General features: G+C 51.4%; 1 long non-coding RNA gene and 2 other non-coding genes across 4 annotated transcripts in view; 2 read left to right on the plus strand and 1 right to left on the minus strand.

Annotated features, from left to right (window-relative positions):
• Window positions 1–3,426, plus strand: part of LOC121018353 (uncharacterized) — a 4,103-nt gene extending 677 nt beyond the window's left edge. Inside the window, exons 2-4 of one of the 2 annotated variants that reach the window (XR_005785159.1) lie at window positions 1,099–1,176; window positions 2,672–2,919; window positions 3,206–3,426. This is a non-coding gene — a long non-coding RNA (uncharacterized LOC121018353). The remainder of the gene's footprint in view (window positions 1–1,098; window positions 1,177–2,671; window positions 2,920–3,205) is intronic. The other variant, XR_005785158.1, reaches the window with a different exon arrangement.
• Window positions 3,427–10,522: 7,096 nt separating this feature from the next.
• TRNAL-CAA (transfer RNA leucine (anticodon CAA)) lies at window positions 10,523–10,628 on the plus strand. Its single transcript has 2 exons — window positions 10,523–10,560; window positions 10,583–10,628. It is a non-coding gene; the product is annotated as a tRNA-Leu (tRNA).
• A 322-nt stretch (window positions 10,629–10,950) lies between these two features.
• TRNAQ-CUG (transfer RNA glutamine (anticodon CUG)) lies at window positions 10,951–11,022 on the minus strand. Its single transcript has one exon. It is a non-coding gene; the product is annotated as a tRNA-Gln (tRNA).
• Between the last annotated feature and the right edge of the window lie 803 nt (window positions 11,023–11,825).

An 11,825-nucleotide genomic window follows, 5' to 3' on the forward strand; every position in this document is an offset into this window, starting at 1 on the left:
GCGGGCCGGACTCGCGCGGCCGGCGCTCGGGGCGCGCAGGACGACGTGGCCGCGTCCGAGCGGATCCCGGCGCGAGCGGAAGGGGCGGCCCGGGGGCGGGGTTTGGGCCGGGATCCCGCGCGCCTTCACCGCCCCGGGTCCGTGCGCGCCTCGCCTCCCGCGGCCCCGGGCCTGGATCGCCCCCACACACCTCTCCGGGCCTGGACCTCCCTACCCATCCACCTCCCTCCTCATCCACCTCCCCGGGCCTGGAACTCCCTCCACCTTCCCGGGCCTGGAGCTCCCCCCCACTTCCCTGAGCCTGGACACACCTACCCGGGCCTGGACCCCCCTCCTCCACCTCCCGGGGCCTAGTCCCCCCTCCCCCCAGGCCTGGACCCCGCCTCCACCTCCCCGGGCCTGGACACCCACCCCCGCATCTCCCCGAGCCTGGACCTCCACCCACCTCCCCACGTTTGGACCCCACCACCACCACCTCCCCAGCCCTGGACCGCCCCTCCACCTCCCCGGGCCTGGACCTCCCCTCCCTGAGCCTGGATCCCCCCACCTTCACCCGGGCTTTGCTCAGGGTCCCTTGCCCGGCCCCCCGGCCTCAGCCTAGTTGTGGGGGGCGGGGTGGGGGGTGGGGTTGGCGAGGACAGTTGTGGCGTTTCCAGGAGACTGGAGCATGCGAGCAGCCCGAACCCTCGCAATTTTGTTTCCAGAAAAGAAGTCTTACCTGTGTGCTGGCAACATTTCTGTAACACAGAATCAGACCCATGCCCCTCGGCTCCTTCCCACTGTTCCCAAGCCAGCGGGTTTACCGCCAGAGCCTCAGCATCCTCTCCGGAGAAATGGGAATGATCACGACAGCCCAACAAGGAGGGAGCCCACCCCGTTTAGTGTTTTAGCCATAAGGGTGTTTATCCATTACACCAAAAGTGCTCACCGGGCACAGAATCGGCTAGAAACCCGCAAGCCTGCCCCTTCCTGGTCACCACTGGACAAGTGCGCCCACCTTGGGATTTCCTGGTCTCCTTTGCTGTTTCCTCACTACTGTCCTCATCCTCTTGGTTTCATTCAATCCGGACAGTCTCGCCTTGCTTTCTCTCTCTACAGGCCTCTCTTTATTTTAATTTCCGTTGTTACACCTTGACCGAAGTTATTTCAACACTGTCAGATTGCAGACGTTTTAAGGTGAGTTGGTAGCCAGGTGACTGAGCATTTCCAGTAATTTCCCTACTGACACTGCCAGGATGACACTCCTCCTTAGAAAAGCCCCCAAATACCCCTTTCATTCTGTCACTTCTCACTCAAATCTCCAAAGCTACCCTTTTTTTTTTTTTTTTTTTTGCCGCCCAGACATTGTCCACACCGTTGAGCACCAGGTTCCAGGGAGCACTCTGGCCTCCACCGCAGACTAACACCTTCACTGTCCTCTCAGGAAGCCACAACCCCAACCCAGCTTCTTAGGGCTTAGGCGGTGCCCACCACAGCCCTCTGCAGGCCTGCTCACCGATCCTACCCCTCCTCAGAGTGTAACCTAAGCAAACAGCACACTGACTGCTCTCTTCCCCTGTGAGTCTCCCACGTTCACGCAGAACCTCAGATTCTGAGCACTTGGCTGTTTTCTAGGTGGAGACTTCAGCTCCCTTGCCTGGAACCCTCACCTCTCTATCAAAGTTCTAAAGCAGGGCATACTTTTTTCTTTCTTTCTTTTTTCATCCCCCCCCCCCCGCCCAATGTTTCCCCATTTTACCCCCTAAGCATACTTTTAAAGTAGGAAGTGACTTTAGCCCTCACACAGCCCAACATACTTCATAAATAGGAAACTGACACCAGACGCTAAGGTACTTCAAAGAGGAGAGTCCTCTCCAGACTGTCTATGCTCTCTATTTCGACTTGCTCTAATCAGACTGAAAATAATTTGTTATTTATTCCGTTGTAAAGTGACCAGTGTTCAAACACACATGCCTATTAGAGGCAAGAGGGAGACTTTTAAAAAAATTATTTTATTTGGAGAGAGAAAGAAAGAGTGTGAGTTGGGGGGGCGGTGCAAAGAGAGACAATCTTAAGCAGGCCCCATGCTCAGCACAGAGCCCGACATGGGGCTCCGTCCCATGAACCACAAGACCATGACCTGAGCGGAAATCAAGAGTCAGATGCCTAATGGACTGAGCCACCCAGGCACCCAGAGGCAAGAGGGGAACTTACTAGGCAGCCCAGACCAGGAACCAATAGGCAAAATGGGGACAGTGACTAACTGTAGGACAGATGTCCCTTCCAAGAGAGGAGATACTCTCCTACCTCACCAAAGATTGCCGTTGAAAACGCGGGCCCAGCATACTGCCAAAGTTTTAGCTCAAGAGAAGGCAGGAATCTAGAGTTTTATACGAAACTAATGACTTTTAAATGTTGAAAACTAAAGATTGTAAAAATATCTCTGCAGAAGAAACTGACCTCCTGGTCTCCAGTTTGGGGCTCTGGTACACATATTTATTTTAATAAATGCCTTTCTGTCTGAACAGAATAATATTTTACAGCCAGTCTCCACTCGTACCTTCCAGTTTTATTCCAGATAGCAATATGCTCAATAAAAGACACTTCCTGGGCCCTTTGCTGCCAGTGCGGAAAGTACCTCCTGAAGGCAGTGTTACCTTGTCCAACTGGTTATGGATTATGTTGTTATCAGGTGAACCGGGAAGACTCCAGGCCCTGGGGCCTCAACCCAGCCCCGCCCAAAGATGTCACCAAAGGTTCTTGGTCTCATCAGGAGAAAGAATTCAAGGGCAGAGGCAACACAGTGGAGGAGCAACACAGCAGGAGAGTTTATTGAAGACAGAGTTGGGAGAGCCGGAGACAGGGATGGATGGAGAGAGCTGCCTGTAGGCGGAGAGCCAGAGGACACAGGGTGCAAGCCTGTTAGCTGCACGCCCTGGGGTTGGGTTTCTGCCTTTTATTGACAGTTGTTAACAAGGCTGTGGAGAATCCCTTGCTTGGGGTGGGGATTCTTGGAAGCAGGGTTTGGGGGCTCCCTTCCTTATTTGACCAGGAGCTTCCTGTCCTGGCATGCCACCTGGGGCTTCTCGGGGAGTGCGGCAGACAGGCTTCTGACCCTCCCCACAGCTGGGCATGGCCTCCTCCGTGCTGGCCTCCAGGCTTCCCCTTAGAGCCTGACCAACTGCACTGTGACCCTAGGATTAACCTTTGTCCTTCCTTCTTCCAGCCTGGAATGTGCACGAGATGATAGGAGCTTGAGCGGCTGTCCTGGACCAAGAAGCAATCTGGAACACCAGAAGCCGACTAGGAGGGTGCAGTGGAAAGGTGACTAAGCCTGGGTCCTTACACACTGCAGAGTGTCTGCAGCAGGCTTCATGGTCCGCTAAAGCCACTGTCTTATTTAAGCCACTTACTTGGATTGTCTGCATATGCAACTAAAACCAACCCTAACTAGGGGCGCCTGGGTGGTGCAGTCGGTTAAGCGTCCGACGTCAGCCAGGTCACAATCTTGTGGTCCGTGAGTTCGAGCCCCGCGTCAGGCTCTGGGCCTGGAGCCTGTTTCTGATTCTCTGTCTCCCTCTCTCTCTGACCCTCCCCTGTTCATGCTCTGTTTCTCCCTGTCCCAAAAATAAATAAACGTTGAAAAAAAACTTTTTTTAAATAAAAAAAAAACAACCCTAACTAATAATATACAGTTTTTATTAATAAACAATTTTATTCTTCTTTTTTTCTCTATTTTGAGGGAAAGAGGGACAGAGAGAGAGAGAGAGAGAGAGAGAGAGCATGCTCGCAAGCAGGAGCCAGCAGGGGAGGACCAGTCAGCACAGAGCCAGATGTGGGGGCTCAAACTCACGAACTGTGAGATCCTGACCTAAGCATGAAATCAAGAGTCAGATGCTTATTAGACTGAACCACCTGGGTGCCCCTAAGCTATTTTATTTTAAAATAAATTCCTACCTACTCTCTTTACTCAATCTAGCTGCTAAATATGAGCTCCTAATATTAGCTAAACCCAGAGGACAACTCAGTCTTTACCTTACAAGTTGTGAGGCATTTGACAGGGTTGACCCCTTCCCTTCTTGGATTGCTCTTTCTCTGGGCTCCAAACTGAGTAGGGCCTGGTGATGCCTAAGGTATTTCTGCTTCCTCCGCTCCTCTTATCTGCCTTCAGCATGTGACACCAAAGTTAGTCTGGAAAATAAAAATAAAGACCAGTCAGGAGAAACACAAGGCTAGGATAATTAAGGAAAAGATGGCCAGATCAATGGGACAGAATAGAAGCTGGCCTGTGGACCCAAATCAGAATAAGAGTTCAGTTTGGATAAAAGGGAAAGTTCAGACTGGTGTCCTACCTTCAACAAATGATCCTGTTTGGGGGAAAAATCTCATCTTCTTACACCAAAGTATATTTGAGATCAGTGAAAGATTTACATTTTAAAAAACAAATCAATAAAAGCTCTTTTTAAAAAAAAGATTTAAAAAAATGTTGTCTAGAGGAAGGTCTTTCTAAGTAGGACCACAAACCCAGAAGCCATCCATCAAATGGATACATTTGGTTACATAAAAGTAAAACTCCACTGACTTCTGTACAGGAAAGTACCTTTATTTATTTATTTATTTAATGTTTATTTATTTTTGGGACAGAGAGAGACAGAGCATGAACGGGGGAGGGGCAGAGAGAGAGGGAGACACAGAATCGGAAGCAGGCTCCAGGCTCTGAGCCATCAGCCCAGAGCCCGACGAGGGGCTTGAACTCACGGACCACGAGATCGTGACCTGAGCTGAAGTCAGACGCTTAACCGACTGAGCCACCCAGGCGCCCCCAGGAAAGTACCTTTAAACAGCTGAGCAATCAGGGCCCCCGGGTGGCTCGGTCAGTTAAGTGTCTGACTCTTGATCTCAACTCAGGTCATGACCTTCCAGTCTGTGGGTTTGAGTCCCAAGGTCGGGCTCTGTGCTGACAGCGCAGAGCCTGCTTGGGATTCTGTCTCCCTTTCTGCCCCTCCCCCTCCTCTCAAGCAAATAGTCAAATAATGAAGGAAAATTAGGAAAAAGTACTTTTAGCAAATAACACAAAGGATGAATTTCCTTGAGAGAGAAAATACTTTCACAAATATAAGAAGAGACAAAAAGAAAACGCTGAGAAGACAGTGTAGGAAGAAGAACAACTGGTTACTAAACATGTGAAAAGTTCAGCTCACTCAAAGTTAATGAGATAAAATGTGATGCTTTGTATCTATGAGATTAGTAAAGATTAGAAAACTGCAATACTGGTTATTGGTGAGAATGAGGCATTCTAGGACCACGCGGGGTGTAAGCTGGGAGAACATTGTTGAGAACAATTTGGCAATGGCTAAAAAAATCTTAATACACATACTCTTTGAACTATCCAGTCCACTTCTGCCCCCTCTGCACAGAGATGATGGATTGTATAAGGACTGTAATTCGAACATTGTTTGGGTTTGTAAAACATTGGAACCGACATAAATAGGCTTCGTGAGGGGATGGGTTGATGGAAGACACTGAATGCACACCCGCCATAGAATACTATGTAGGTACCCAAAGGAATGAGTTACATCTTAGTACACGAATATGGAAAGATGTCTGGGATTCATTCATTCATTCACTCATTCATTCATTCATTCATTCAGCAAATATTTGTTGAGTGGCCAGGATGTGCCTGACTGTCTTCCAGACTCCAGGATACTGCAGGGAACAAAATAAAGTTCTGTGCTCAGAGTTGCCTTCTAGAAAGAAAGATGGACAAAAAGCAAACCAAGAAATAAATGCAGCGTGTGGAAGATGCCATGAAAAAGGAGTCAGGATACGGAGGGAGCAGTGATGGGGGTGTTATTTTATACGGAGCAGTCAGGGGGCGCCTCCCCTATGAGGGAACCAAATGGCTGCTACAGTTTGGAGTCTCAAATGTGTCTGTTATCGTGAATTTATCTCAGAGAAATGAAGACTTACATTCACACAAAAACCTGCACAAAGCATTATTCAAATAGGAAGTGTCCCAGCATGTGGAGAACGGAGGCAAAAGACGTGCAGAAAAATTAAACTTCCTTACAATTGCAGCCCATCGACAACTACTTGAAACAGCCACCTTCCTCTGGAAGCTCAGCGGCCCCCAGGTTCCTACTTTGCTGGAGGCAAAAGGCAACCTTAGCTGGACATTAGCCAACATCCACTTTGACAAATAAAATTCCTTTGCGAACCTCCTTTACCTCCACCCCCCCCCCCCCAAGGTATATGCCTGCAATCATCCTCCAGGCTTATGGCCACTGATACACAGCGGGAGGGTCTCAGGACCCAGGTTTCGCTCCACTGTTGTCAGTGACCTAACAGCAGCTAGCCCCTCAAGGCCCTGGGAACCTTGCTCCCAAATTCCATACAGACTTACGCTGTCCCTGACCCCCTCCCAACCTGAGGGTATGTAACCTGTCACTCCTCACAACCCCCCAACCGCCCACGGGTCCTGTCCTCGTGCTTTCATGAAACCACCTTTTTGTACCGAAAATGGCTCACGATTCTGTCTTGACTATTTGCTCCCAGACCCCAACACCGCATCACATCATCCCAGATAAACTGAGACAAATCATCACAGGGTCTTCGAGGATCCTACTCCCAATGCTCTTCTCCACAGCAACTTTCACTGAAATGTCTTGGGCACCTGCAAAAGGAGGCTGGGACGTGCAGTGTTTCCTGGGCACATTTGCTGACCCAACATAAACATCTGGGTTCCTAGGCAAAGAAGGAGGAAGGTGAAAATGGCTGTTGGCAGTTTCTGTCACCAGCCCTGAGTTAGCCAGGTCTGTGACCCGATTTCAGAGTTTTATGAAACCTCTTGCCTTTCACCCATCTCTCTGAAGTCACTCCAAATAGCACGTGAAACATGGCTGCGGCCAAACGCTCCCTGGGCCTGTCTTGTCCTTGTGTCTTCATTTTCCAACACCTTCCCGCATCCCGAAGCCTGGAGTGCCTGTGCAGAGAACCCAAGGAGTGTGTGGGCCATGGGCTGAGTCTGGGCAGCACACGCTGTCTGTCTGTCTGTCTGTCGCAGGTGCTGGGAGGGGCCCACAGGGACCCCAGGGGCTGCTGTCCCTAGGGGAGCCTCATATGTTTACAGCTTACTTCCAGGAGAAGATGAGGGCCAGACCTCTCCTTAGGTGAGGCCAGATTCCTTACTGCACAACGACCGTGAACACAAGATGAGGAAAACACAAATATTCCAAGTGTCTCAAGTCCGGTACTGCACTGCCACCACTCATCTTGGGTGAGCACTTCAGGGCAGCGTGTGAAAGTGACACATGAGGAACGGCCCTCTTCGCCTTCTGTCCTTTGCCCTCACGCTGATGTAGAGGGGCCGGGAGGGGTGCAAACAGCACGGTGGGGGGCTGGCCAGGCCCACAAAAATCCCTGCAGAGAAGTGATCAGACTCCCAGGAACCTGGGGGCCTTTCTGCGTTGGGGTGAAAAGTCCTCTGTAGCTTTTGAGTTTTGTACCACGCGCACACCTTCCGTATCCAAAGCAAATTTAAAAAAGTTGTATTAAGGACACGAATGAATTCTCAAGGATGTGAAGCACCCTTTCAGCACAGAGAAATGGGTCTTCTATTCTAAACTTCAAACTTCAGTGATGGTTTTGCCTGAATAAAGGAGTGAGTTGTGTTCCAGAAATTTACACTTTGGTTTTGAGAGATACTGGTCCATTTACAAACAGGCTCTGGAATCTCTTCTAACAGTAAAAGAAGCCTGAGATATTTCATTCGGAGATAACAGTTTGTGCATTCCTCAGAGTCTGAACACTTCCATTCTAAGACAGCATGTATCTTGCTATTTTCAGGTTTACTTTACTACTCAAATCTAGCTTGTTTGTTTGTGTTTTTTTTTTTTTTTGTCTGGTGAGAAAGGGAGAACCAAAATAGTTAAAAAGAAAGCAGCACAGAAAAAAATCATCAAAAATGTATTGGTTTAAAAATTACGGGGCGCCTGAGTGGCTCAGTGGGTTGAGCGGCCGGCTTCAGCTCAGGTCATGATCTCGCGGTCTGTGAGTTCGAGCCCCGCATCAGGCTCTGTGCTGACAGCTCAGAGCCTGGAGCCTGTTTCAGATTCTGTGTCTCCCTCTCTCTGACCCTCCCCTGTTCATGCTCTGTCTCTCCCTGTCTCAAAAATAAATAAAAACATTTTAAAAAAATTACGGTGCATGCTCGATGTTATTCTGTCGTTAAAAAGCATGTGTGTACCGACGTGGAGAGACATCCCTGGTAGTTGCTATGTTAGAAAGAAGTTGTGGTACATTGTGTGGAATGAATTAATTTTTTATAAGACAATAGCGCACACATGCACACACTAAAGAAATACGTAGGGGGGCGCCTGGGTGGTGCAGTCGGTTAAGCGTCCGACTTCAGCCAGGTCACGATCTCGCTGTCCAGGAGTTCGAGCCCCGCGTCGGGCTCTGGGCTGATGGCTCAGAGCCTGGAGCCTGCTTCCGATTCTGTGTCTTCCTCTCTCTCTGCCCCTCCCCCGATCATGCTCTGTCTCTCTCTGTCCCAAAAATAAATAAACGTTGAAAAAAAAATTAAAAAAAAATACGTAGGGAAATTTAACCCCAATTAATAAGGGTGTGACGTGTCAGCAGGACTGGAAGGAGGCATAGATGCTGACTGATGTCTGCTTTCTAACTTCCATTTTTCTGTGATGTGTGTTTTATTTTGCCTGCAAGCATCTGTTATTTTGTAGGCAGATAATACAGTAGACACAACTTAACAGTTTTGAAAAGAGAGGGATTTTAGGGAGCCAGGCAAGAGACCAAAGGGTTACAAGCCAAGAAGTGTCCTCAGACTTTCCCCCCCAAATTTAAAAGTCTCCTGCCTCAGTGTATGGTTTCCAGCCCCCTCAGCCCCTTTGTGGCTGCCGGTGAGAGCAGTAATAGTTAAGGCATCAGGGGGTGACGTCCAGCCACCGCCCAGGCCCGGCGGTGGTGGGACAGGAGGACGCTGCTGTATTTAGTGATGCTGCTCTGTGCTGTGGGCTCTCCTCTCGCCGGACCCAGGCCATTCGGGCGTCCCTTTTTATCTCAGATTTCAGTCTTCCCTTCTGGAAAAGAACCTTGTGTTTCCTTTTTATCTGCTTCCCTTCATCTTTTCCTTCCCTCCCTCAGCAACCCAGGGTTGTGACACCTGCTGGCAGACACCCTCTTGCTTCCCTCTGGAGCCTCTCCTGCTTTCCACGTGCACCGCACTCTCCCAGGGCTTTCCACAACCTTGCTTTGAAATCACTGCACTAAATTCTTTCCCGCCTCCCCTTCTCGCCGTGTTTCATGAATGTTGTTTCTTACGTCACTCGGGACTTAGTTGCGGTTTTAAAATCCAGTTTCCCGAAGGTGTTTCTTTCGCCTTAGTTCTCGTCCCACCTCCTGCCTGTTGGTTTCGTCTTTATTCCAGAAATATTTGCACAGACATCTGATGGTTCCTGTTTGAAGTGAGGACTACGAGCCCAGCTGCGCAATCCCTGGGGTGGAGAAGGTCGATGTGGGGACCTGGCCGCGTGGGTGTGGGGCCTCCGAGGGTCAAGGGTCTGGGTCTGTTCCGTGATGCCAGTACAGCCCAGCCCAGCCCCGGCCCCAGGCGGACGCAGAGGACAGTCCCCGGGGCTCTGGAAGGACAGTCCCCAGGCTTTGGGAGGATCGTCCCCGCGGCCCCGAGAGGACTGTCCTCGCGGCTCTGGGAGGACCATCCCCGGGGACTGTGGGAAGACAGGAAAGTCCCCAGGCTTCAGGAGAACAGTCCCCGGGGCTCCGGGAGGACCATCCCCCAGGGCTCTGGGAGGACAGGACCGTCCCCGGGGCTCCGAGAGGACAGGACCGTCCCCGGGGCTCTGGGAGAACTGGACCATCCCCGGGGCCCCGAGAGGACAGGGAAGTCCCCGGGGCTCTGGGAGAACAGGACTGTCCCCGGGGCTCTGGGAGGACAGGACCGTCCCCGGGGCCCCGAGAGGACAGGGAAGTCCCCGGGGTTCCGGGAGGACAGGATTGTCCCCGGGCTCTGGGATCTGCGGGCAGGGGGCGCCAGAGCCCAGCGGCGCGTCTCCTCCTTGCCGCGCCGGGTTCCCGCGTCCGCGCGCGAAGCCACTGGCAGTTCTGGACCTTCCCGCCCCGCCCCTCCCCGCTGCAGTCTACCCCGACCGCCGCTGTTCTCCCCAGGTCTACACCCGCTCGCCCGCCCGCGCTGAGCTCCGCCCGTTCTGCGCTGCTGGTACACGAACGGCTTCTCCAGGGCCAGTTGGGGTCGTTCCGGGTGCCAGCGTCCTGCGCCCTGGGGTACCCGCGGGGCAGGGAGGGCAGAGCGCGGGGAGGGACCCCAATCGCAGCCTCGGCGGGGAGCAAAGCACCGGAGCTCGGAATTTCCGACCCGCCGAGGAAGGGGCGCAGCTCCTCGCCTCCAGGGATCCACCCCACAGCGCACTGAACCCCGGGGGCGCGCACGGGGCGCGCGCTGGAGACGACGAAAGAGTCTGTTCGCGCGCAGAACGCACCCCCGGGTGTCAGGATGGCCGAGTGGTCTAAGGCGCCAGACTCAAGCTTTGCTTCCTCGGTTCGAGGGTTCTGGTCTCCGTGTGGAGGCGTGGGTTCGAATCCCACTTCTGACACATGCTTTTTTTTTTTTTCCCCGTTTTTGTCCTCGGTTTGAGCTGTGCTTTCCTTCTGCGGCCCGTGAAGTCTGTCCGCTTACAATCCCCTCCCCTCTTCTCCCCTCCCCCCCATCCACTTCCCCCATTCCCGCCCACCCCCTTACCCCCTCCCACCCCCTTACCCCCTCCCCAGTGCTGGTTACTGTCCCCGCGGCCTCGCTGCCCTCGGCGTGCTTTTTGTTCGGTGGGCACGGCTTTCCCTGAGTGCCTGGGCTGGCCACGCAGCAACGCAAAAGTCCAGGCCTGGGAGTGAAGTCATGTAAAAGGACCGGAAATAGGAAGGTTCCACCGAGATTTGAACTCGGATCGCTGGATTCAGAGTCCAGAGTGCTAACCATTACACCATGGAACCCCACGTGAAAGAGGCCTTGTGCACCATCCATCTGAGACCTTCCTCCTGTGGCCCTGTCCTAACGATTGAAAATGAGACACGATTTCACCAGTTTTGTTTGTTTTGATTTAAATCCTAGTTACTTAGCACCCAGCGTAGAGTTTATGAGTAGAACCCAGGAATTCATCCCTTACATACACACCTGGTGCTCATCCCAACAGGTGTCCTCCTTAATGCCCATCACCCATCTAGCCCCTCCCCCCACGTCCTCTCCAGTAACCCCAGTTTGTTCTCTGTTTTTACGAGTCTCTTATGGTTGGTCTCCCTCTCTGTTTTTATCTTATTTTTCCTTCCCTTCCCCCATGTTCCTCTGTTTTGTTTCTTAAATTTCACATACGAATGAAAACATATGATATCTGTCTTTCTCTGCCTGACTTATTTCACTAAGCATAATGCCCTCCAGTTCCATCCACGTTGCTGAAAATGGCAGGATTTCATTCTTTCTCATTGCCAACTAGTATTTCATTGTATATATAAACCACTTCTTCTTTATTCATTCATCAGTTGATGGACATTTGGACTCTTTCCATACTTTGGCTATTGTTGATGGTGCTGCTATAAACATTGGGGTGTCTGTATGTGCCCCTTCAAATCAGCACTCCTGTATCCTTAGGATAAATACCTAGTGGTGCTATTGCTGGGTCTAGGGTAGTTTTTTGAGGAATCAAGCACCACTTTAAACAAAAGCTCTGCCTCTTCCTCCTAATTTCCTTCTTTCTTTCTTTCTTTCTTTCTTTCTTTCTTTCTTTCTTTCTTTCTTTCTT

This window comes from Herpailurus yagouaroundi, unplaced genomic scaffold (assembly GCF_014898765.1).
Source record: "Herpailurus yagouaroundi ecotype Mexico unplaced genomic scaffold, PumYag 219, whole genome shotgun sequence".
In the NCBI taxonomy this organism is placed as follows: Eukaryota; Metazoa; Chordata; class Mammalia; order Carnivora; family Felidae; genus Herpailurus; species Herpailurus yagouaroundi.